The 27791-nt window shown below is 32.8% G+C and overlaps 2 long non-coding RNA genes across 16 annotated transcripts; one reads left to right on the top strand and one right to left on the bottom strand.

The window, feature by feature from the left end:
* Positions 1 to 679: 679 nt before the first annotated feature.
* LOC127725628 (uncharacterized) lies at positions 680 to 22761 on the bottom strand. 12 transcript variants are annotated; one of them, XR_007993051.1, is made up of 5 exons: positions 22718 to 22761; positions 18510 to 18834; positions 8931 to 10421; positions 4693 to 4952; positions 680 to 717 (listed from the first exon to the last, which is right to left on the bottom strand). It is a non-coding gene; the product is annotated as an uncharacterized LOC127725628 (long non-coding RNA). The 12 variants fall into 12 exon arrangements; XR_007993047.1 differs by lacking the exon at positions 680 to 717 and adding an exon at positions 11982 to 12029 and having other exon boundaries at positions 4602 to 4952; positions 8931 to 9960; positions 18035 to 18834; XR_007993056.1 differs by lacking the exon at positions 680 to 717 and adding an exon at positions 14652 to 14758 and having other exon boundaries at positions 4602 to 4952; positions 18617 to 18834.
* LOC127725630 (uncharacterized) lies at positions 682 to 27791 on the top strand. Of its 4 annotated transcripts, none has more exons than XR_007993061.1 (4): positions 682 to 709; positions 6671 to 7773; positions 9766 to 9994; positions 27691 to 27791. It is a non-coding gene; the product is annotated as an uncharacterized LOC127725630 (long non-coding RNA). The 4 variants fall into 4 exon arrangements; XR_007993060.1 differs by lacking the exons at positions 682 to 709; positions 9766 to 9994 and adding exons at positions 2374 to 2683; positions 25561 to 25705; XR_007993059.1 differs by lacking the exons at positions 682 to 709; positions 9766 to 9994 and adding exons at positions 2374 to 2683; positions 11839 to 12086.

Raw genomic sequence — 27791 nt, 5'->3', positions numbered from 1 at the left:
TCTTTAAGACCTTTCATTTGATATACGACAAGCATACCTTCTGAAAATTTTCACTTTTTACACTTAATGACCCCATCCGCCTACATTTTTGATATTGGAAATATGATATATGTAATCTAGACTTGATTATCTTTCATTTGATATGCGACAACGCCATGTTCTAGAAAGTTTGATTTTTGCACTTAATAACCCCATCCAACTAATTTTTGGAGGACAGGAACTTGATATTTGAAATGTACACGTTATGACCTTTCATTTGATATACAACAACCTTATCTTAAAAGAAAATTTATGTTTTGCACTCAATGACCCCACCCAACCCATTTTTTGGGGACGTCAGTTTGATATTTGAAATGTACGCCTTATGGACTTTCATTTGATATGCGACAACCTAACCATCTGAGAAGTTTGAATTTTTTGCACTAAATGACCCAACCCTTCTCCCTGGGATGAAAAGGGGGTTTAAAATTTTCATTTTTGATTAGAGCTCGTTAAGACCTTCAATTTGATATATCAAATGACCCCATTTGGCAAAGTGCCAAAAATGATGCAATATCAATTATATAAATAGAACTTATGAAACTTACAAAGTAAATGCAAAACATGAAAATTTCAAATTGATTTTTTTGGTTTTTTTTTTCATTGAATGTTTCTATTAATTAGTCAAAAATACAATCATGTTAAATTCTTTAATTTCTGAAAATTTCAGGTGGTAAACTGTTGATGACTCAGAAATACATGCCTCCGCTCGAAAATTTGTAAACTGCATTATCTCTTAAACGACAACAGATATCTCAAATCTGCTAAATGATAAATGATTTGCAGCTAAAGGGCAACATTGTATAAAAAAATTTAGACAATTTCATAGTTCATCAAGGTCACAATGAATTATCAAATATATGATGCAATATCAAACTTCAGAACCGGAAGTCGTAGAGACATAAGACTACCACTATTCAACTTGCGACCACTTGACCTTTCAAATGTCATAATGTCAAGGTCATAGCACACTCTGAAGGTCAAGGTTACATTTCATCATGACCTGACATTGACCTCAAATTGAAGGTTTTGAAATACTGATCATTTTTGCAATTTATAGTAGGTTGATATCTGTTACCTTTAAAAAGATATACACACAGTACTATACTTTTAAGAATTATCTCGTCGTAACTTGTGAACAGACGGTCGGACAGTTTTGAGCTTAATGAATAAAATGTAGAGCTCGTCGAGAGGAACATTTTATACACAGTATGTATGAAGCAAACTCTTATCGTTTTCTTAATATGTAAGCTTGAAATTGCAGCGTAATTTTTTTTTGCACTCAGTGACCTTTGACCTTCGGTGCAAGTTAAAGGTCACATGAATTAAAGATTATTGGTGAATGTCCCAAGTCTCTACTACTTCCGGTTCTCGAAGAACAATTTTTCAAAAATTGTGTATAATTTTTCAAGAGAAATAACTCCTTATAAGGGTTAATAACAAAATAATTGTTTATGTTTATTAACATTGCCATCTGTTCTTGTATACGCTGCCATTTTCAAATTGATTCTATCTGTAATACTCTTTAAGAAAAATGCAAATAAAAGAAATTCCTTTAAGGGGATATAACTCTCAAAGGGGATGATGAAATCTTACGCAGCTTCATATGGTAATACATCATGATAAGATCTACCTATTGTTAACATAAAGTCATGATATCTGAAAAAACAACGACGAGGGGCTATGTCGAAAAAAACCAATAAAAGGGAAATAACTTCTAAAAGGGATGATGAAATCCTTAACAGGGTCATCTGGTAATACTTCATGATGAGGTCTATCGATGGTTCATATTTGGTCTTGGTAACTACAACAGAAACGGCGGGAGGGCATGTCAAAAAAAATGTTGGAAGAAAAAAAAGAAAAAACACTAGTATCTCAATTGTTTGTAAAACAATTGAAAGGTCTTTCCTGTTAAAGAGATGTTTTCGTAATGTACTTTGTAAGACCTTTCATTTGATATATGACAAGCATACCTTCTGAAACTTTTCGCTTTTTACACTTAATGACTCCATCTGCCTTAATTTTCGAGCTCGGAAGTATGATATATGTAATGTAGACTTGATGATCTTTCATTTGATATGCGACAACGCCATGTTCTTGAAAGTTTGATTTTTGCACTTAATAACCCCACCAACTCATTTCTAGAGAACAGGAATTTGATACTTAAAATGTACACGTCACAACCTTTCATTTGAAATACAACAACCTTATCTGAAAAAAAAATTTTATGTTTTGCACTCAATGACCCCACCCAACCCATTTTTTGGGGACGTCAATTTGATATTTGAAATGTACGCTTTATGGACTTTCATTTGATATGCGACAACCTAACCATCTGGGAAGTTTGAATTTTTTGCACTAAATAACCCCACCCTTCCCCCTGGGATGTAAAAGGGGTTTAACATTTTCATTTTAGAGTAGAGCTTGTTAAGACCCTCAATTTGATATATCAAATGACCCCATTTGGCAAAGTGCCAAAAATGATGCAATATCAATTGTATAAATAGAAATTATGAAACTTACAAAGTAAATGCAAAACATGAAAATTTCAAATTGATTTTTTGGGTTTTTTTTTCATTGAATGTTTTTGGTATTTGGTCAAACATATAACCGTGTTAAACTCTTTAATTTCTGAAAATTTCAGGTGGTAAGCTGTTGTTGATTCAGAAATACATGCCTCCGCTCGCAAAATTTCAAAGTGCATTATCTCTTAAACAACAACAGATATCTCCAATCTGTTTAAAGAAAGATGATTTGCAATGAAAGGACAACATTTTAGAAAAAAAATTGGGACAATTCCGAAGTTCATCAAGGTCACGATGAATTTTCAAATATATGATGCAATATCAAACTTAAGAACCGGATTTCGTAGAGACATGGGACTACCACCATTCAACTCAGGACCACTTGACTTTTCTAATGCCACAAGGTCAAGGTCATAGGACACTCTGAAGGTCAAGGCTAAATTTCATCATGACCTGACATTGACCTCAAATTGAAGGTCTTAAAATACTGATCATTTTTGCAGTTCATAGTAGGTTGATATCTGTTACCTTTTAAAAGATATACACACAAAACTATACTTTAAAGAATTATCTCGTCGTAACTTTTGAACAGACGGTCTGACATTTTTGAGCTTAATGTATAAAATAAAGAGCTCGTCGAGAGGAACATTTTATACACAGTATGTATGCAGCAAACTCTTATCGTTTTCTTAATATGTAAGCTTGAAATTGCAGCGTAAATTTTTTTTGCACTCGTTGACCTTTGACCTTAGGTGCAAATTGAAGGTCACATGAACTTAAGATTATTGGTGTAGGTCCCAAGTCTCTACAACTTCCGGTTCTCGAAATACAATTTTTCAAAAATTGTGTATATTTTTTCAAGAGAAATAACTCCTTATAAGGGTCAATAACAACATTATTTTATATGATCATTAACATTGCCATCTGTTCCTGTACATGTTGCTGTTTTCAAATCGATTCTATCCCTAATACTTTTTGAGAAAAATGCAAAGGAAAGAAATTACTTCAAGGGGATATAACTCGCATAGGGGATGATGAAATCCTACGCAGCCTCATAGGGTAGTACATCATGATGAGATCTACCTATTGTCCACATAAGGTCATAATATCTTTAAAAACAACGAAAGGAGGCAATGTAGAAAAAATCCAATAAAAGGGAGATAACTTCTACAGGGGATGTTGAAATCCTTAACAGGGTCATGTGGTAATACTTCATGATGAGGTCTATCGATGGTCTATATTTGGTCTTGATAACTTTAACAGAAACGGGGGGAGGGTATTCCCAAAAAAATGTTGGAAGAAAAAAAAGAAAAAAAAAAAAAAAAAAAAAAAAAAGAAAAAACTAGTATCTCAATTGTTTGTAAAACAATTGAAAGGTCTTTCCTGTTAAAGTGATGTTTTCGTAATGTACTTTGTACGACCTTTCATTTGATATACGACAAGCATACCTTCTGAAACTTTTCGCTTTTTACACTTAATGACCCCATCCGCCTTAATTTTCGAGATCGGAAGTATGATATATGTAATCTAGACTTGATGATCTTTCATTTGATATGCGACAACGCCATGTTCTAGAAAGTTTGATTTTTGCACTAAATAACCCCATCCAACTCATTTTTTGAGGACAGGAATCTGATATTTGAAATGTACATGTTACGACCTTTCATTTGAAATACAACAAACTTGCCTTAAAAGAAAATTTTATTTTTTGCACTCAATGACCCCACCCAACCCATTTTTTGGGGACGTCAATTTGATATTTGAAATGTACGCTTTATGGACTTTCATTTGATATGCGACAACCTAACCATCTGAGAAGTTTGAAATTTTTGCACTAAATGACCCCACCCTTCCCCCTAGGATGAAAAAGGGGTTTAACATTTTCATTTTTGAGTAGAGCTCGTTAAGACCTTCAATTTGATATATCAAATGACCCCATTTGGCAAAGTGCCAAAAATGATGCAATATCAATTATATAAATAGAACTTATGAAACTTACAAAGTAAATGCAAAACATGAAAACTTCAAATTGATTTTTTGGGGTTTTTTTTCATTGAATGATTTTGGTATTTTGTCAAACATATAACCAAGTTAAACTCTTCAATTTCTGAAAATATCAGGTGGTTACCTGTTGTTGATTCAGAAATACATGCCTCCGCTCGCAAAATTTCAAACTGCATGATCTCTAAAACAACAACAGTTATCTCAAATATGTTAAAAGTAAAATGATCTACAGTAAAAGGACAACATTACAGAAAAAAATTTGGGACAATTCCGAAGTTCATCAAGGTCATAATGAATCATCAAATATATGATGCAATATCAAACTTGAGAACCGGAAGTCGTAGAGACATGGGACTACCACCATTCAACTCAGGACCACTTGACCTTTTAAATGTCACAAGGTCAAGGTCATAGTACACATTGAAGGTCAAGGTAAAATTTCATCATGACCTGGCATTGACCTCAAATTGAAGGTCATGAATTACTGATCATATTTGCAGTTTATAGTAGGTTGTTATATGTTACCATTTAAAATATATTCACACAATACTATACTTTTAAGAATTATCTTGATGTAACTTTTGAACAGACGGTCGGACATGTTTGAGCTTAATGTATAAAATGTAGAGCTTGTCGAGAGGAACATTTTATACCCAGTATGTATGCAGCAAACTCCTATCGTTTTCTTAATATGCAAGCTTGAAATTGCAGCGTAATTTTTTTTCGCACTCGGTGACCTTTGACCTTGGGTGCAAATTAAAGGTCACATGAATTAAAGATAATTGGTGAAGGTCCCAAGTTTCTACGACTTCCGGTTCTCGAAATAGATTTTTTTTAAAATTTTGTATAATTTTTAAAGGGGAATAACTCCTTATAAAGGTTAATATCAAAATAATTGTTTATGTTTATTAACATTGCCATCTGTTCTTGTACATGCTGCCATTTTCAAATCGATTCTATCTCCAACACTTTTGAAAAAAAATGCAAATAAAAGAAATTGCTTCAAAGGGATATAACTCTCAAAAGGGATGATGAAATTCTACGCAGCCTCATATGGTAATACATCATGATGAGATCTACCTATTGCCCACATAAAGACATGTTATCTTAAAAAACAACGAGGGGGGGGGCCATGTCGAAAAAAACCAATAAAAGGGAGATAACTTCTAAAGGGGTTGATGAAATCCTTAACAGGATCATCTGGTTATACTTCATGATGAGGTCTATCGATGGTCCATATTTGGTCTTGATAACTTCAACAGAAACGGGGGTAGGGCATGTTAAAAAAATGTTGGAAGAAAAAAAAGAAAAAAAAAAAAAAGAACTAGTATCTCAATTGTTTGTAAAACAATTGAAAGGTCTTTCCTGCAAAAGTGATGTTTTTGTAATGTACTCTTTAAGACCTTTCATTTGATATACGACAAGCATACCTTTTGAAAATTTTCACTTTTTACACTTAATGACCCCATCCGCCTACAGTTTTGATATCGGAAGTATGATATATGTAATCTAGACTTGATTATCTTTCATTTGATATGCGACAACGTTATGTTCTAGAAAGTTTTATTTTTGCACTTAATAACCCCATCCAACTAATTTTTTGAGGACAAGAATCTGATATTTGAAATGTACACGTTACGACCTTTCATTTGAAATACAACAACCTTACCTTAAAAGAAAATTTTATTTTTTGCACTCAATGACCCCACCCAACCCATTTTTGGGAACGTCAATTTGATATTTGAAATGTACGCTTTATGGACTTTAATTTGATATGCAACAACCTAACCATCTGAGAAGTTTGAATTTTTTGCACTAAATGACCCCACCCTTCCCCCTGGGATGAAAAGGGGGTTTAACATTTTCATTTTTGAGTAGAGCTCGTTAAGACCTTCAATTTGATATATCAAATGACCCCATTTGGCAAAGTGCCAAAAATGATGCAATATCAATTATATAAATAGAACTTATGAAACTTACAAAGTAAATGCAAAACATGAAAATTTCAAATTGATTTTTTGGGGGTTTTTTTTCATTGAATATTTTTGGTATTTAGTCAAACATATAACCATGTTGAATTCTTTAATTTCGGAAAATTTCAGGTGGTAAACTGTTATTGATTCAGAAATACATGCCTCCGCTCGAAAAATTTTAAACTGCATTATCTCTTAAACGACAACAGATATCTCAAATCTGTTAAATGATAAATGATCTGCCGTTGGAAGGCAACATTGTATAAAAAAATTTGGGACAATTCCATAGTTCATCAAGGTCACAATGAATTATCAAATATATGATGCAATATTAAACTTCAGAACCGGAAGTCGTAGAGACATAAGACTACCACTATTCAACTCAGGACCACTTGACCTTTCAAATGCCACAATGTCAAGGTCATAGCACACTCTGAAGGTCAAGGTTAAATTTCATCATGACCTGACATTGACCTCAAATTGAAGGTTTTAAAATACTGATCATTTTTGCAATTTATAGTAGGTTGATTTCTGTTACCTTTAAAAAGATATACACACAATACTATACTTTTAAGAATTATCTCGTCGTAACTTGTGAACAGACGGTCGGACATTTTTGAGCTTTAAGTATAAAATGTAGAGCTCGTTGAGAGGAACATTTTATACACAGTATGTATGCAGCAAACTCTTATCGTTTTCCTAATATGTAAGCTTGAAATTGCAGTGTAAATTTTGTTTGCACTCAGTGACCTTTGACCTTGGGTGGAAGTTAAAGGTCACATGAAATAAAGATTATTGGTGAAGGTCCCAAGTCTCTACGACTTCCGGTTCTCGAAATACAATTTTTTTTAAATTGAGTAAATTTTTTCAAGGGAAATCACTCCGTATAAGGATTGATAACATACTAATTGTTTATGTTTATTAACATTGCCATTTGTTCTTGTAGATGCTGCTATTTTCAATTCGATTCTATCTCTTATACTTTTTAAGAAAAAATAAAATTAAAGAAATTGCTTCAAGGGGATGCAACTCTCAAAGGAGTTGATGAAATCCTACGCAGCCTCATATGGTAATACATCATGATGAGATCTACCTATAGTACAAATAAAATCATGATATCTTTAAAAACAACGAGGGAGGACCATGTTGAAAAAACCCAATAAAAGGGAGATAACTTCAAAAGGAGATGATGAAATCCTAAACAGGGTCATCTGGTAATACTTCATGATGAGGTCTATCGGTGGTTCAAATTTGGTCTTGATAACTTTAACAGAAACGGGGGGAGGGCATTCCCAAAAAAATGTTGGAAGAAAAAAAAGAAAAAAAAAAAAAAAAAAAAAAAAGAACTAGTATCTCAATTGTTTGTAAAACAATTGAAAGGTCTTTCCTGTTAAAGTGATGTTTTCGTAATGTATTTTGTACGACCTTTCATTTGATATACGACAAGCATACCTTCTGAAACTTTTCGCTTTTTACACTAAATGACCCCATCCGCCTTAATTTTCGAGATCGGAAGTATGATATATGTAATGTAGACTTGATGATCTTTCATTTGATATGCGACAACGCCATGTTCTAGAAAGTTTGATTTTTGCACTTAATAACCCCATCAAACTCATTTTTTGAGGACAGGAATCTGATATTTGAAATGTACACGTTACGACCTTTCATTTGAAATACAACAACCTTACCTTAAAAGAAAATTTTATTTTTTGCACTCAATGACCCCACCCAACCCATTTTTTGGGGACGTCAATTTGATATTTGAAATGTACGCTTTATGGACTTTCATTTGATATGCGACAACCTGACCATCTGAGAAGTTTGAATTTTTTGCACTAAATGACCCCACCCTTCCCCCTGGGATAAAAAGGGGTTTAACATTTTCATTTTTGAGTAGAGCTCGTTAAGACCTTCAATTTGATATATCAAATGACCCCATTTGGCAAAGAGCCAAAAATGATGCAATATCAATTGTATAAATAGAAATTATGAAACTTACAAAGTAAATGCAAAACATAAAATTTCAAATTGATTTTATGGGTTTTTTTTTCATTGAATGTTTTTGGTATTTAATCAAACATATAACCATGATGAACTCTTAAATTTCTGAAAATTTCAGGTGGTAAACTGTTGTTAAATCAGAAATACATGCCTCCGCTCGCAAAATTTCAAACTGCATTATCTCTTAAATGACAACAGATATCTCAAATCTGTTAAAAGAAAAATGCTCTGCAGTAAAAGGACAACATTTTAAAAAAAAATCTGGACAATTCCAAAGTTCATCAAGGTCACAATGAATTATCAAATATATGATGCAATATCAAACTTGAGAACCGGAAGTCGTAGAGACATGGGATTACCACCATTCAACTCAAGACCACTTGACCTTTCAAATGTCACAAGGTCAAGGTCATGGTACACTCTGAAGGTCAAGATTAAATTTCATCATGACCTGAAATTGACCTCAAATTGAAGGTCTTGAATTACTGATCATCTTTCCAGTTTATAGAAGGTTGATATCTGTTACCTTTAAAAAGATATACATATGTTACTATAGTTTTAAGAATTATGTTAATGTAACTTTTGAACAGACGGTCGGACATTTTTGAGCTTAATGTATAAAATGTAGAGCTCGTCGAGAGGAACATTTTATACACAGTATGTATGCAGCAACCTCTTATCGTTTTCTTAATATGCAAGCTTGAAATTGCAGCGTAATTTTTTTTTGCACTCGGTGACCTTTGACCTTGGATGCAAATTGAAGGTCACATGAACTTAAGATTATTGGTGTAGGTCCCAAGTCTCTACGACTTCCGGTTCTCGAAATACAATTTTTCAAAAATTGTGTATATTTTTTCAAGAGAAATAACTCCTTATAAGGGTCAATAACAAAATTATTTTATATGTTCATTAACATTGCCATCTGTTCGTGTACATGTTGCTGTTTTCAAATCGATTCTATCCCTAATACTTTTTGAGAAAAATGCAAAGGAAAGAAATTGCTTCAAGGGGATATAACTCGCATAGGGGATAATGAAATCCTATGCAGCCTCATATGGTAGTACATCATGATGAGATCTACCTATTGTCCAAATAAGGTCATGATATCTTTAAAAACAACGAGAGGGGGCCATGTCGAAAAAATCCAATAAAAGGGAGATTACTTCTACAGGGGATGATGAAATCCTTAACAGGGTCATGTGGTAATACTTCAAGATGAGGTCTATCGATGGTCCATATTTGGTCTTGATAACTTCAACAGAAACGGGGGGAGGGCATTCCCAAAAAAATGTTGGAAGAAAAAAAAGAAAAAAAAAAAAAAAAAAAAAAAGAAAAAGAAAAAAAAAAAAAAAAAGAAAAAAAAAAAACATTAGAAAAACAATAAGGTCTTTCCTAACGGAGTGGAAAGACCTTAACTAGTATCTCAATTGTTTGTAAAACAATTGAAAGGTCTTTCCTGTTAAAGTGATGTTTTCGTAATGTATTTTGTACGACCTTTCATTTGATATACGACAAGCATACCTTCTGAAACTTTTCGCTTTTTACACTAAATGACCCCATCCGCCTTAATTTTCGAGATCGGAAGTATGATATATGTAATGTAGACTTGATGATCTTTCATTTGATATGCGACAACGCCATGTTCTAGAAAGTTTGATTTTTGCACTTAATAACCCCATCAAACTCATTTTTTGAGGACAGGAATCTGATATTTGAAATGTACACGTTACGACCTTTCATTTGAAATACAACAACCTTACCTTAAAAGAAAATTTTATTTTTTGCACTCAATGACCCCACCCAACCCATTTTTTGGGGACGTCAATTTGATATTTGAAATGTACGCTTTATGGACTTTCATTTGATATGCGACAACCTGACCATCTGAGAAGTTTGAATTTTTTGCACTAAATGACCCCACCCTTCCCCCTGGGATAAAAAGGGGTTTAACATTTTCATTTTTGAGTAGAGCTCGTTAAGACCTTCAATTTGATATATCAAATGACCCCATTTGGCAAAGTGCCAAAAATGATGCAATATCAATTGTATAAATAGAAATTATGAAACTTACAAAGTAAATGCAAAACATAAAATTTCAAATTGATTTTATGGGTTTTTTTTTCATTGAATGTTTTTGGTATTTAATCAAACATATAACCATGATGAACTCTTTAATTTCTGAAAATTTCAGGTGGTAAACTGTTGTTAAATCAGAAATACATGCCTCCGCTCGCAAAATTTCAAACTGCATTATCTCTTAAATGACAACAGATATCTCAAATCTGTTAAAAGAAAAATGCTCTGCAGTAAAAGGACAACATTTTAAAAAAAAATCTGGACAATTCCAAAGTTCATCAAGGTCACAATGAATTATCAAATATATGATGCAATATCAAACTTGAGAACCGGAAGTCGTAGAGACATGGGATTACCACCATTCAACTCAGGACCACTTGACCTTTCAAATGTCACAAGGTCAAGGTCATGGTACACTCTGAAGGTCAAGATTAAATTTCATCATGACCTGAAATTGACCTCAAATTGAAGGTCTTGAATTACTGATCATCTTTCCAGTTTATAGTAGGTTGATATCTGTTACCTTTAAAAAGATATACATATGTTACTATAGTTTTAAGAATTATGTTAATGTAACTTTTGAACAGACGGTCGGACATTTTTGAGCTTAATGTATAAAATGTAGAGCTCGTCGAGAGGAACATTTTATACACAGTATGTATGCAGCAAACTCTTATCGTTTTCTTAATATGCAAGCTTGAAATTGCAGCGTAATTTTTTTTTGCACTCGGTGACCTTTGACCTTGGATGCAAATTGAATGTCACATGAACTTAAGATTATTGGTGTAGGTCCCAAGTCTCTACGACTTCCGGTTCTCGAAATACAATTTTTCAAAAATTGTGTATATTTTTTCAAGAGAAATAACTCCTTATAAGGGTCAATAACAAAATTATTTTATATGTTCATTAACATTGCCATCTGTTCGTGTACATGTTGCTGTTTTCAAATCGATTCTATCCCTAATACTTTTTGAGAAAAATGCAAAGGAAAGAAATTGCTTCAAGGGGATATAACTCGCATAGGGGATAATGAAATCCTATGCAGCCTCATATGGTAGTACATCATGATGAGATCTACCTATTGTCCAAATAAGGTCATGATATCTTTAAAAACAACGAGAGGGGGCCATGTCGAAAAAATCCAATAAAAGGGAGATTACTTCTACAGGGGATGATGAAATCCTTAACAGGGTCATGTGGTAATACTTCAAGATGAGGTCTATCGATGGTCCATATTTGGTCTTGATAACTTCAACAGAAACGGGGGGAGGGCATTCCCAAAAAAATGTTGGAAGAAAAAAAAGAAAAAAAAAAAAAAAAAAAAAAAGAAAAAGAAAAAAAAAAAAAAAAAAGAAAAAACAAAAACATTAGAAAAACAATAAGGTCTTTCCTAACGGAGTGGAAAGACCTTAAAAAGAAAAAGAAAAAGAACTAGTATCTCAATTGTTTGTAAAACAATTGAAAGGTCTTTCCTGTAAAAGTGATGTTTTTGTAATGTACTCTTTAAGACCTTTCATTTGATATACGACAAGCATACCTTCTGAAAATTTTCACTTTTTACACTTAATGACCCCATCCGCCTACATTTTTGATATCGGAATTATGATATATGTAATGTAGACTTGATGATCTTTCATATGATATGCGACAACGCCATGTTCTAGAAAGTTTGATTTTTGCACTTAATAACCCCATCCAACTCATTTTTGGAGGACAGGAATTTGATATTTGGAATGTACACATTATGACCTTTCATTTGATATACAACAACCTTACCTTAGAAGACAATTTATTTTCTGCACTCAATGACCCCACCCAACCCATTTTTTGGGGACGTCAATTTGATATTTGAAATGTACGCTTTATGGACTTTCATTTGATATGCGACAACCTAACCATCTGAGAAGTTTGAATTTTTTGCACTAAATGACCCCACCCTTCCCACTGGGATGAAAAAGGGGTTTGAAATTTTCATTTTTGAGTAGAGCTCATTAAGACCTTCAATTTGATATAAATAATGACCGCATTTGGCAAAGTGCCAAAAATGATGCAATATCAATTATATAAATAGAACATATGAAACTTACAAAGTCAATGTAAAAGATGAAAATTTCAAATTGATTTTTTTTTTGATTTTTTCATTGAAAGTTTCTGGTAATTAGTCAAACATATGACCATGTTTAAGTCTTTAATTTCTGAAAATTTCAGGTGGAAAGCTGTTGTTGAATCAGAAATACATGCCTCCGCTCGCAAAATTTTAAACTGCATTATCTCTAAAACGACAACAGATATCTCAAATCTGTTAAATGATAAATGATCTGCAGTTGAAGTACAACATTGTAGAAAAAAATGTAGGACAATTCCAATGTTCATCAAGGTCACAATGAATCATCAAATATATGATGCAATACCAAACTTGAGAACCGGAAGTCGTAGAGACATGGGACTACCACCATTCAACTCAGGACCACTTGACCTTTCAAATGTTACAAGGTCAAGGTCATAGTACACATTGAAGGTCAAGGTAAAATTTCATCATGACCTGCCATTGACCTCAAATTGAAGGTCATGAATTACTGATCATATTTGCAGTTTATAGTAGGTTGTTATATGTTACCATTTAAAATATATTCACACAATACTATACTTTTAAGAATTATCTTGATGTAACTTTTGAACAGACGGTCGGACATGTTTGAGCTTAATGTATAAAATGTTGAGCTTGTCGAGAGGAACATTTTATACACAGTATGTATGCAGCAAACTCCTATCGTTTTCTTAATATGCAAGCTTGAAATTGCAGCGTAATTTTTTTTCGCACTCGGTGACCTTTGACCTTCGATGCAAATTAAAGGTCACATGAATTAAAGATTATTGGTGAAGGTCCCAAGTTTCTACGACTTCCAGTTCTCGAAATAGAATTTTTTTTAAATTTTGTATAATTTTTAAAGGGGAATAACTCCTTATAAAGGTTAATATCAAAATAATTGTTTATGTTTATTAACATTGCCATCTGTTCTTGTACATGCTGCCATTTTCAAATCGATTCTATCTCCAACACTTTTGAAAAAAAATGCAAATAAAAGAAATTGCTTTAAAGGGATATAACTCTCAAAAGGGATGATAAAATTCTATTCAGCCTCATATGGTAATACATCATAATGAGATCTACCTATTGCCCACATAAAGACATGTTATCTTAAAAAACAACGAGGGGGGGGCCATGTCGAAAAAACCAATAAAAGGGAGATAACTTCTAAAGGGGTTGATGAAATCCTTAACAGGGTCATCTGGTTATACTTCATGATGAGGTCTATCGATGGTCCATATTTGGTCTTGATAACTTCAACAGAAACGGGGGTAGGGCATGTTAAAAAAATGTTGGAAGAAAAAAAAGAAAAAAAAAAAAGAAAAAGAAAAAGAAAAAGAAAAAAAAACATTAGAAAAACAATAAGGTCTTTCCTAACGGAGTGGAAAGACCTTAACTACTAATAATTATGTTTATATACAAGTAGTACTTCCATGATATTTCACAGAGGAAAAATAATTAAAAAAAAACATTTATATTACTAGTATCTCAATTGTTTGTAAAACAATTGAAAGGTCTTTCCTGCAAAAGTGATGTTTTTGTAATGTACTCTTTAAGAGCTTTCATTTGATATACGACAAGCATACTTTCTGAAAATTTTCACTTTTTACACTTAATGACCCCATCCGCCTACATTTTTGATATCGGAAGTATGATATATGTAATCTAGACTTGATTATCTTTCATTTGATATGCGACAACGCCATGTTCTAGAAAGTTTGATTTTTGCACTTAATAACCCCATCCAACTAATGTTTTGAGGACGGGAATCTGATATTTGAAATGTACACGGTAAGACCTTTCATTTGATATACAACAACCTTATCTTAAAAGAAAATTTATTTTTTTGCATTCAATGACCCCAACCAACCCATTTTTTGGGGACGTCAATTTGATATTTGAAATGTACGCTTTATGGACTTTCATTTGATATGCGACAACCTAACCATCTGAGAAGTTTTAATTTTTTGCACTAAATGACCCCACCCTTCCCCCTGGGATGAAAAGGGGGTTTTACATTTTCATTTTTGAGTAGAGCTCGTTAAGACCTTCAATTTGATATATCAAATGACCCCATTTGGCAAAGTGCCATAAATGATGCAATATCAATTATATAAATAGAACTTATGAAACTTACAAAGTCAATGCAAAACATGAAAATTTCAAATTGATTTTTAGGTTTTTTTTTTCATTGAATGTTTTTGGTATTTGGTCAAACATATAACCATGTTAAACTCTTCAATTTCTTATAATTTCAGGTGGTTACCTGTTGTTGATTCAGAAATACATGCCTCCGCTCGCAAAATTTCAAAGTGCATTATCTCTTAAACGACAACAGGTATCTCAAATTTGTTAAAAGAAAAATGATCTACAGTAAAAGGACAACATTTTAGAATAAAAATTGGACATTTCCAAAGTTCATCAAGGTCACAATGAATTATCAAATATATGATGCAATATCAAACTTGAGAACCGTAAGTCGTAGAGACATGGGACTACCACCATTCAACTCAAGACCACTTGACCTTTCAAATGTCACAAGGTCAAGGTCATAGTACACTCTGAAGGTCAAGTTTAATTTCATCATGACCTGACATTGACCTCAAATTGAAGGCCTTGAATTAGTGATCATCTTTGCAGTTTATAGTAGGTTGATATATGTTACCTTTTAAAAGATATACATATGTTACTATAGTTTTAAGAATTATGTTAATGTAACTTTTGAACAAACAGTCGGACATTTTTGAGCTTAATGTATAAAATGTAGAGCTCGTCGAGAGGAACATTTTATACACAGTATGTATGCAGCAAACTCTTATGGTTTTCTTAATATGCAAGCTTGAAATTGCAGCGTAAAGTTTTTTTGCACTCTGTGACCTTTGACCTTGGATGCAAATTGAAGGTCACATGAACTTAAGATTATTGGTGTAGGTCCCAAGTCTCTACGACTTAGGGTTCTCGAAATACAATTTTTCAAAAATTGTGTATATTTTTTTAAGAGAAATAACTCCTTATAAGGGTCAATAACAAAATTATTTTATATGTTCATTAACATTGCCATCAGTTCCTGTATATGTTGCCGTTTTCAAATCGATTCTATCTCTAATACTTTTTGAGAAAAATGCAAAGGAAAGAAATCGCTTCAAGGGGATATAACTCGCATAGGGGATGATGAAATCCTATGCAGTCACATATGGAAGTACATCATGATGAGATCAACCTATTGTCAAAATAAGGTCATGATATCTTCAAAAACAACGAAGGGGGGCCATGTTGAAAAAATCCAATAAAAGGGGGATAACTTCTACAGGGGATGATGAAATCCTAAACAGGGTCATGTGGTAATACTTCATGATGATGTCTATCGATGGTCCATATTTGGTCTTGATAACTTGAACAGAAACGGGGGGAGGGCATTCCCAAAAAAATGTTGGAAGAAAAAAAAGAAAAAAAAAAAAAAAAAAAAAAAGAAAAAGAAAAAAAAAAAAAAAAAGAAAAAAAAAAAACATTAGAAAAACAATAAGGTCTTTCCTAACGGAGTGGAAAGACCTTAAAAAAACATTAGAAAAACAATAAGGTCTTTCCTAACGGAGTGGAAAGACCTTAATTAGAAAAACTAGTATCTCAATTGTTTGTAAAACAATTGAAAGGTCTTTCCTGTTAAAGTGATGTTTTCGTAATGTACTTTGTACGACCTTTCATTTGATATACGACAAGCATACCTTCTGAAATTTTTCGCTTTTTACACTTAATGACCCCATCCGCCTTGATTTTCGAGGTCGGAAGTATGATATATGTAATCTAGACTTGATGATCTTTCATTTGATATGCGACAACGCCATGTTCTAGAAAGTTTGATTTTTGCACTTAATAACCCCATCCAACTCATTTGGCAAAGTCCCAAAAATGATACAATATCAATTGTATAAATAGAACTTATGAAACTTACAAAGTCAATGCAAAACATGAAAATTTCAAATTGATTTTTTTTGTTTTTTTTTTCATTGAATGTTTTTGATATTTTGTCAAACATATAATCATGTTAAACTCTTCATTTTCTGAAAATTTCAGGTGGTTACGTGTTGTTGATTTAGAAATACATGCTGCCGCTCGCAAAATTTCAAACTGCATTATCTCTAAAACGACAACAGATATTTCAAATCTGATAAATGATAAATGATCTGCAGTAGAAGGGCAAAATTGTAAAAAAATTTGGGACAATTCCAAAGTTCATCAAGGTCACAATGAATCATCAAATATATGATGCAATACCAAACTTGAGAACCGGAAGTTGCAGAGACATGGGACTACCACCATTCAACTCAAGATCACTTGCCCTTTCAAATGTCACAAGGTCAAGGTCATAAAACACTTTGAAGGTCAAGGTAAAATTTCATCATGACCTGACATTGACCTCAAATTGAAGGTCTTAAAATACTGATCATTTTTCCAATTTATATTAGGTTGATATCTGTTACCTTTAAAAAGATATACACACAATACTATACTTTTAAGAATTATCTCGTTGTAACTTGTGAACAGACGGTCGGACATTTTTGAGCTTAATGTATAAAATGTAGAGCTCGTCGAGAAGAACATTTTATACGCAGTATGTATGCAGCAAACTCTTATCGTTTTGTTAATATGTAAGCTTGAAATTGCAGCGTAATTTTATTTTGCACTCATTGACCTTTGACCTTGGATGTAAGTTAAAGGTCACATGAATTAAAGATTATTGGTGAAGGTCCAAAGTCTTTACGACTTCCGGTTCTCGAAGAAGAAATTTTCAAAAAATGTGTATAATTTTTCAAGAGAAATAACTCCTTATAAGGGTTGATAACAAAATAATTGTTTATGTTTATTAACATTGCCATCTGTTCTTGTACATGCTGTCATTTTCAAATTGATTCTATCTGTAATACTTTTTAAGAAAAATGCAAATAAAAGAAATTGCTTCAAGGGGATATTACTCTCAAAGGGGATGATGAAATCCTACGCAGCCTCATAGGGTAATACATCATAATGAGATCTACCTATTGTTCACATAAAGTCATGATATCTTTAAAAACAACGACGAAGGGCCATGTTGAAAAAACCCAATAAAAGGGAGATAACTTCTAAAGGGGATGATGAAATCCTTAACAGGGTCATCTGGTTATACTTCATGATGAGGTCTATCGATGGTCCATATTTGGTCTTGATAACTTCAACAGAAACGGCGGGAGGGCATGTCAAAAAAATGTTGGAAGAAAAAAAAGAAAAAAAAAAAAAAAAGAAAAAACATTAGAAAAACAATAAGGTCTTTCCTAACGGAATGGAAAGACCTTAAAAACATTAGAACTAGTATCTCAATTGTTTGTAAAACAATTGAAAGGTCTTTCCTGTAAAAGTGATGTTTTTGTAATGTACTCTTTAAGACCTTTCATTTGATATACGACAAGCATACCTTCTGAAAATTTTCACTTTTTACACTTAATGACCCCATCCGCCTACATTTTTGATATCGGAAGTATGATATATGTAATCTAGACTTGATTATCTTTCATTTGATATGCGACAACGTCATGTTCTAGAAAGTTTTATTTTTGCACTTAATAACCCATCCAACTAATTTTTTGAGGACAAGAATCTGATATTTGAAATGTACACGTTACGACCTTTCATTTGAAATACAACAACCTTACCTTAAAAGAAAATTTTATTTTTTACACTCAATGACCCCACCCAACCCATTTTTGGGGACGTCAATTTGATATTTGAAATGTACTCTTTATGGACTTTCATTTGATATGCGACAACCTAACCATCTGAGAAGTTTGAATTTTTTGCACTTAATGACCCCACCCTTCCCCCTGGGATGAAAAGGGGGTTTAACATTTTCATTTTTGAGTAGAGCTCGTTAAGACCTTCAATTTGATATATCAAATGACCCCATTTGGCAAAGTGCCAAAAATGATGCAATATCAATTATATAAATAGAACTTATGAAACTTACAAAGTAAATGCAAAACATGAAAATTTCAAATTGAATTTTTGGTTTTTTTTTTCATTGAATGTTTTTGGTATTTAGTCAAACATATAACCATGTTGAATTCTTTAATTTTTGAAAATTTCAGGTGGTAAACTGTTGTTGATTCAGAATTACGTGCCTCCGCTCGAAAAATTTTAAACTGCATTATCTCTTAAACGACAACAGATATCTCAAATCTGTTAAATGATAAATGATCTGCCGTTGGAAGGCAACATTGTATAAAAAAATTTGGGACAATTCCATAGTTCAACAAGGTCACAATGAATTATCAAATATATGATGCAATATCAAACTTCAGAACCGGAAGTCGTAGAGACATAAGACTACCACTATTCAAATCAGGACCACTTGACCTTTCAAATGTCACAATGTCAAGGTCATAGCACACTCTGAAGGTCAAGGTTAAATTTCATCATGACCTGACATTGACCTCAAATTGAAGGCCTTGAATTACTGATCATCTTTGCAGTTTATAGTAGGTTGATATCTGTTACCTTTTAAAAGATATACATATGTTACTATAGTTTTAAGAATTATGTTAATGTAACTTTTGAACAGACGGTCGGACATTTTTGAGCTTACTGTATAAAATGTAGAGCTCGTCGAGAGGAACATTTTATACACAGTATGTATGCAGCAAACTCTTATCGTTTTCTTAATATGCAAGCTTGAAATTGCAACGTACATTTTTTTTTGCACTCTGTGACCTTTGACCTTGGGTGCAAATTGAAGGTCACATGAACTTAAGATTATTGGTGTAGGTCCCAAGTCTCTACGACTTACGGTTCTCGAAATACAATTTTTCAAAAATTGGGTATATTTTTTTAAGAGAAATAACTCCTGATAAGGGTCAATAACAAAATTATTTTATATGTTCATTAACATTACCATCAGATTCTGTATATGTTGCCGTTTTCAAATCGATTCTATCCCTAATACTTTTTGAGAAAAATGCAAAGGAAAGAAATTGCTTCAAGGGGATTTAACTCGCATAGGGGATGATGAAATCCTATGCAGCCTCATATGGTAGTACATCATAATGAGATCAACCTATTGTCAAAATAAGGTCATGATATCTTCAAAAACAACGAAGGGGGGCCATGTTGAAAAAATCTAATAAAAGGGGGATAACTTCTACAGGGGATGATGAAATCCTTAACAGGGTCATGTGGTAATACTTCATGATGATGTCTATCGATGGTCCATATTTGGTCTTGATAACTTTAACAGAAACGGGGGGAGGGCATTCCCAAAAAAATGTTGGAAGAAAAAAAAGAAAAAAAAAAAAAAAAAAGAAAAAGACTAGTATCTCAATTGTTTGTAAAACAATTGAAAGGTCTTTCCTCTAAAAGTGATGTTTTTGTAATGTACTCTCTAAGACCTTTCATTTGATATACGACAAGCATACCTTCTGAATATTTTCACTTTTTACACTGAATGACCCCATCCGGCTACATTTTTGATATCGGAAGTATGATATATGTAATGTAGACTTGATGATCTTTCATATGATATGCGACAACGCCATGTTCTAGAAAGTTTGATTTTTGCACTTAATAACCCCATCAACCACATTTTTGGAGGACAGGAATTTGATATTTGAAATCAACACATTATGACCTTTCATTTGATATACAACAACCTTACCTTAGAAGACAATTTATTTTCTGCACTCAATGACCCCACCCATGCCACTGGGATGAAAAAGGGGTTTGAAATTTTCATTTTTGAGTAGAGCTCATTCACACGTTCAATTTGATATACATAATGACCCCATTTGGCAAAGTGCCAAAAATTATGCAATATCAATTGTATAAATAGAAATTATGAAACTTACAAAGTCAATGCAAAACATGAAAATTTCAAAGTGATTTTTTGGGGTTTTTTTTCAGTGAATGTTTTTGGTATTTGGTCGAACATAAAACCATGTTAAACTCTTCAATTTCTGAAAATTCCAGGTGGTAAACTGTTCTTGATTCAGAAATACATGCCTCCGCTCGCAAAATTTCAAACTGCATTATCTCTAAAACGACAACAGATATCTAAAATATGTTAAAAGAAAAATGATCTGCAGTGAAGGGACAACATTTAAAAAAAAAATTTGGACAATTCCAAAGTTCATCAAGGTCACAATGAATTATCAAATATATGATGCAATATCAAACTTGAGAACCGGAAGTCGTAAAGACATGGGACTACCACCATTCAACTCAAGACCACTTGACCTTTCAAATGTCACAAGGTCAAGGTCATAGTACACTCTGAAGGTCAAGGTTTAATTTCATCATGACCTGACATTGACCTCAAATTGAAGGTCTTGAATTACTGATCATCTTTCCAGTTTATAGAAGGTTGATATCTGTTACCTTTAAAAAGATATGCACATGTTACTAAAGTTTTAAGAATTATGTTAATGTAACTTTTGAACAGACGGTCGGACATTTTTAAGCTTAATGTATAAAATGTAGAGCTCGTCGAGAGGAACATTTTATACACAGTATGTATGCAGCAAACTCTTATCGTTTTCTTAATATGTAAGCTTGAAATTGCAGCGTAAATTTTTTTTGCACTCAGTGACCTTTGACCTTGGGTGCAAAGTAAAGGTCACATGAATTTAAGATTATTGGTGAAGGTCTCAAGTCTATACGACTTCCGGTTCTCGAAATAGAATTTTTCAAAAATTGTGTATAATTTTTAAAGGGAAATAACTCCTTATAAGGGTTAATAACAAACTAAATGTTTATGTTTATTAATATTGCCATCTGTTCTTGTAGATGCTGCAATTTTCAATTTGATTCTATCTCTAATACTTTTTAAGATAAATGCAAATAAAAGAAATTACTTCAAGGGGATATAACTCTCAAAGGGGATGATGAAATCCTACGCAGCCTCATATGGTAATACATCATGATGGGATCTACCTATAGTACAAATAAGGTCATGATACCTTGAAAAACAACGAGGGGGGGCTTTGTTGAAAAAAACCAATAAAAGGGAGATAACTTCTAAAGTGGATGACGAAATCCTTAACAGGGTCATCTGGTAATACTTCATGATGAGGTCTATCGATGGTCCATATTTGGTCTTGTTAACTTTAATAGAAACGAGGGGAGGGCAGGTCAAAAAAATGTTGGAAGAAAAAAAAGAAAAAAAAAAAAAAAAAAAAAAAAAAAGAAAAAAAAAAAAAAACACTAGTATCTCAATTGTTTGTAAAACAATTGAAAGGTCTTTCCTGCAAAAGTGATGTTTTTGTAATGTACTCTTTAAGACCTTTCATTTGATATACGACAAGCATACCTTCTAAAAATTTTCACTTTTTACACTTAATGACCCCATCCGCCTACATTTTTGATATCGGAAGTATGATATATGTAATCTAGACTTGATTATCTTTCATTTGATATGCAACAACGCCATGTTCTAGAAAGTTTGATTTCTGCACTTAATAACCCCATCCAACTTATTTTTGGAGGACAGGAATCTGATATTTGAAATGTACACGTTACGAGCTTTCATTTGAAATACAACAACCTTACCTTAAAAGAAAATTTTTTTTTTGCACTCAATGACCCCACCCAACCAATTTTTTGGGGACGTCAATTTGATATTTGAAATGTACGCTTTATGGACTTTCATTTGATATGCGACAACCTAACCATCTGAGAAGTTTTAATTTTTTGCACTAAATGACCCCACCCTTCCCCCTGGGATGAAAAGGGGGTTTTACATTTTCATTTTTGAGTAGAGCTCGTTAAGACCGTCAATTTGATATATCAAATGACCCCATTTGGCAAAGTGCCAAAAATGATGCAATATCAATTATATAAATAGAACCTATGAAACTTACAAAGTCAATGCAAAACATGAAAATTTCAAATTGATTTTTTGGTTTTTTTTTTCATTGAATGTTTTTGGTATTATGTCAAACACATAACCATGTTAAACTCTTCAATTTCTTATAATTTCAGGTGGTTACCTGTTGTTGATTCAGAAATACATGCCTCCGCTCGCAAAATTTCAAAGTGCATTATCTCTTAAACGACAACAGGTATCTCAAATTTGTTAAAAGAAAAATGATCTACAGTAAAAGGACAACATTTTAGAAAAAAATTGGACAATTCCAAAGTTCATCAAGGTCACAATGAATTATCAAATATATGATGCAATATCAAACTTGAGAACCGGAAGTCGTAGAGACATGGGACTACCACCATTCAACTCAAGACCACTTGACCTTTCAAATGTCACAAGGTCAAGGTCATAGTACACTCTGAAGGTCAAGGTTAAATTTCATCATGACCTGACATTGACCTCAAATTGAAGGCCTTGAATTACTGATCATCTTTGCAGTATATAGTAGGTTGATATCTGTTACCTTTCAAAAGATATACATATGTTACTATAGTTTTAAGAATTATGTTAATGTAACTTTTGAACAGACGGTCGGACATTTTTGAGCTTAATGTATAAAATGTAGAGCTCGTCGAGAGAAACATTTTATGCACAGTGTGTATACAGCAAACTCTTATCGTTTTCTTAATATGCAAGCTTGAAATTGCAGCGTAAATTTTTTTTGCACTCTGTGACCTTTGACCTTGGGTGCAAATTGAAGGTCACATGAACTTAAGATTATTGGTGTAGGTCCCAAGTCTCTACGACTTACGGTTCTCGAAATACAATTTTTCAAAAATTGTGTATATTTTTTTAAGAGAATTAACTCCTTATAAGGGTCAATAACAAAATTATTTTATATGTTCATTAACATTGCCATCTGTTCCTGTATATGTTGCCGTTTTCAAATCGATTCTATCCCTAATACTTTTTGAGAAAAATGCAAAGGAAAGAAATCGCTTTAAGGGGATATTACTCGCATAGGGGATGATGAAATCCTATGCAGCCTCATATGGTAGTACATCATGATGAGATCAACCTATTGTCAAAATAAGGTCATGATATCTTTAAAAACAACGAAGGGGGGCCATGTTGAAAAAATCCAATAAAAGGGGGATAACTTCTACAGGGGATGATGAAATCCTTAACAGGGTCATGTGGTAATACTTCATGATGATGTCTATCGATGGTCCATATTTGGTCTTGATAACTTTAACAGAAACTGGGGGAGGGCATTCCCAAAAAAATGTTGGAAGAAAAAAAAAAAAAAAAAAAAAAAAAAAAAAAAAGAAAAAGAAAAAAAAAAAAAAAAAGAAAAAAAAAAAACATTAGAAAAACAATAAGGTCTTTCCTAACGGAGTGGAAAGACCTTAATGATATACAACAACCTTATCTGAAAAGAAAATTAATGTTTTGCACTCAATGACCCCACCCAATCCATTTTTTGGGGACGTCAATTTGATATTTGAAATGTACGCTTTATTGGCTTTCATTTGATATGCGACAACCTGACCATCTAAGAAGTTTGAATTTTTTGCACTAAATGACCCCACCCTTCCCTCTGGGATGAAAAAGGGGTTTGAAATTTTCATTTTTGAGTAGAGGTCATTTAGACGTTCAATTTGATATACATAATGACCGCATTTGGCAAAGAGCCAAAAATGATGCAATATCAATTATATAAATAGAACTTATGAAACTTACAAAGTCAAAGTAAAAGATGAAAATTTCAAATTGATTTTTTTTTTTGAGTTTTTCTTTGAAAGTTTTTGGTAATTAGTCAAACATATAACCATGTTAAACTCTTCAATTTCTGAAAATTTCAGGTGGAAAGCTGTTGTTGATTCAGAAATACATGCCTCCGCTCGCAAAATTATAAACTTGATTATTTCTAAAACTACAATAGATATCTCAAATCTGTTAAATGATAAATGATCTGCAGTTAAAGGAAAACATTGTAGAAAAAATTTGGGACAATTCCAAAGTTCATCAAGGTCACAATGAATCATCAAATATATGATGCAATACCAAACTTGAGAACCGGAAGTCGTAGAGACATAGGACTACCACCATTCAACTCAAGACCACTTGACCTTTCAAATATCACAAGGTCAAGGTCATAGTACACTTTGAAGGTCAAGGTAAAATTTCATCATGACCTGACATTGACCTTAATTTGAAGGTCTTACAATACTGATCATTTTTGCAATTTATAGTAGGTTGATATCTGTTGCCTTTAAAAAGATATACACACAGTACTATACTTTTAAGAATTATCTCGTCGTAACTTTTGAACAGACGGTCGGACAGTTTTGAGCTTAATGTATAAAATGTAGATCTAGCCGAGAGGAACATTTTATACACAGGATGTATGCAGCAAACTCTTATCGTTTTCTTAATATGTAAGGTTGAAATTGCAGCGTAAATTTTTTTTGCACTCAGTGACCTTTGACCTTGGGTGCAAATTAAAGGTCACATAAATTAAAGATTATTGGTGAAGGTCCCAAGTCTCTACGATTTCCGGTTCTCGAAATAGAATTTTTCAAAAATTGTGTATAATTTTTCAAGGGAAATAACTCCTTATAAGGGTTAATAACAAACTAATTGTTTATGTTTATTAACATTGCCATCTGTTCTTGTACATGCTGCCATTTTCAATTCGATTCTATCTCTAATACTTTTTAAGAAAAATGCAAATAAAAGAAATTGCTTCAAGGGGATATAACTCTCAAAGGGGATGATGAAATCCTACGCAGCCTCATATGGTAATAGATAATGATGAGATCTACCTATTGTACAAATATGGTCATGATATCTTAAAAAACAACGAAGGGGGGCCATGTTGAAAAAATACAAAAAAAGAGAGATAACTTCTAAAGTGGATGATGAAATCCTTAACAGCCTCATCTGGTAATATTTCATGATGAGGTCTATCGATGGTCCATATTTGGTCTTGATAACTCTAATAGAAACGAGGGGAGGGCAGGTCAAAAAAATGTTGGAAGAAAAAAAAGAAAAAAAAAAAAAACATTAGAAAAACTAGTATCTCAATTGTTTGTAAAACAATTGAAAGGTCTTTCCTGTTAAAGTGATGTTTTCGTAATGTACTTTGTACGACCTTTCATTTGATATACGACAAGCATACCTTCTGAAACTTTTCGCATTTTACACCTAATGACCCCATCCGCCTTAATTTTCGAGATCGGATGTATGATATATGTAATGTAGACTTGATGATCTTTCATCTGATATGCGACAACGCCATGTTCTAGAAAGTTTGATTTTAGCACTTAATAACCCCATCCAACTCATTTTTTGAGGACAGGAATCTGATATTTGAAATGTACACGTTACGACCTTTCATTTGATATACAACAACCTTACCTTAAAAGAAAATTTTATTTTTTGCACTCAATGACCCCACCTAACTCATTTTTTGGGGACGTCAATTTGATATTTGAAATGTACGCTTCATCGACTTTCATTTGATATGCGACAACCTAACCATCTGAGAAGTTTGATTTTTTTGCACTAAATGACCCTACCCTTCCCACTGGAATGAAAAAGGGGTTTATAATTTTCATTTTTGAGTAGAGCTTATTAAGACCTTCAATTTGATATATCAAATGACCCCATTTGGCAAAGTGCCAAAAATGATGCAATATCAATTGTATAAATAGAACTTATGAAACTCACAAAGTGAATGCAAAACATGAAAATTTCAAATTGATTTTTTGGGTTTTTTTTTCGTTGTATTGTTTTTGGTAATAAGTCAAACATATAACCATGTTAAACTCTTCACTTTCTGAAAATTTCAGGTGGTTACCTGTTGTTAATTCAGAAATACATGCCTCCGCTCGCAAAATTTCAAACTGCATTATCTCTAAAACAACAATAGATATCTCAAATCTGTTAAATGATAAATGATCTGCAGTTGATGGGCAACATTGTATAAAAATTTGGGACAATTCCAAATTTCATCAAGGTCACAAGGAATCATCAAATATATGATGCAATACCAAACTTGAGAACCGGAAGTCGTAGAGACATAAGACTACCACCATTCAACTCAGGACTACTTGACCTTTCAAATATCACGAGGTCAAGGTCATAGTACACTTTGAAGGTCAAGGTAAAATTTCATCATGACCTGACATTGACCTCAAATTGAAGGTTTTAAATTACTGATCATTTTTACAATTTATAGTAGGTTGATATCTGTTACCTTTTAAAAGATATACACACAGTACTGTACTTTTAAGAATTATCTCGTCGTAACTTGTGAACAGACGGTCGGACAGTTTTGAGCCTAATAAATAAAATGTAGAGCTCGTCGAGAGGAACATTTTATACACAGTATGTATGCAGGAAACTCTTATCGTTTTCTTAATATGTAAGCTTGAAATTGCAGTGTAAATTTTTTTTGCACTCAGTGACCTTTGCCCTTGGGTGGAAGTTAAAGGTCACATGAAATAAAGATTATTGGTGAAGGTCCCAAGTCTCTACGACTTCCGGTTCTCGAAATACAATTTATATAAAATTGAGTAAAATATTTCAAGGGAAATAACTCCGTATAAGGGTTAATAACATACTAATTGTTTATGTTTATTAACATTGCCATTTGTTCTTGTAGATGCTGCAATTTTCAATTCGATTCTATCTCTTATACTTTTTAAGAAAAATGCAAATAAAAGAAATTGCTTCAAGGGGATGCAACTCTCAAAGGAGTTGATGAAATCCTAAGCAGCCTCATATGGTAATACATCATGATGAGATCTACCTTTAGTACAAATAAAATCATGATATCTTTAAAAACAACGAGGGAGGGCCATGTCGAAAAAATCCAATAAAAGGGAGATAACTTCTACAGGGGATGATGAAATCTTTAACAGGGTCATGTGGTGATACTTCATGATGAGGTCTATCGATGGTCCATATTTGGTCTTGATAACTTCAACAGAAACGGGGGGAGGGCATTCCCAAAAAAATGTTGGAAGAAAAAAAAGAAAAAAAAAAAAAAAAAACTAGTATCTCAATTGTTTGAAAAACAATTGAAAGGTCTTTCCTGCAAAAGTGATGTTTTTGTAATGTACTCTTTAAGACCTTTCATTTGATATACGACAAGCATACCTTCTAAAAATTTTCACTTTTACACTTAA

This window comes from Mytilus californianus, unplaced genomic scaffold, assembly GCF_021869535.1.
Source record: "Mytilus californianus isolate M0D057914Y unplaced genomic scaffold, xbMytCali1.0.p SCAF_15, whole genome shotgun sequence".
Classification (NCBI taxonomy): Eukaryota; Metazoa; Mollusca; class Bivalvia; order Mytilida; family Mytilidae; genus Mytilus; species Mytilus californianus.
Note: the sequence above shows the minus strand (reverse complement) of the source record. Positions and strands in the feature narration are given on the sequence as shown.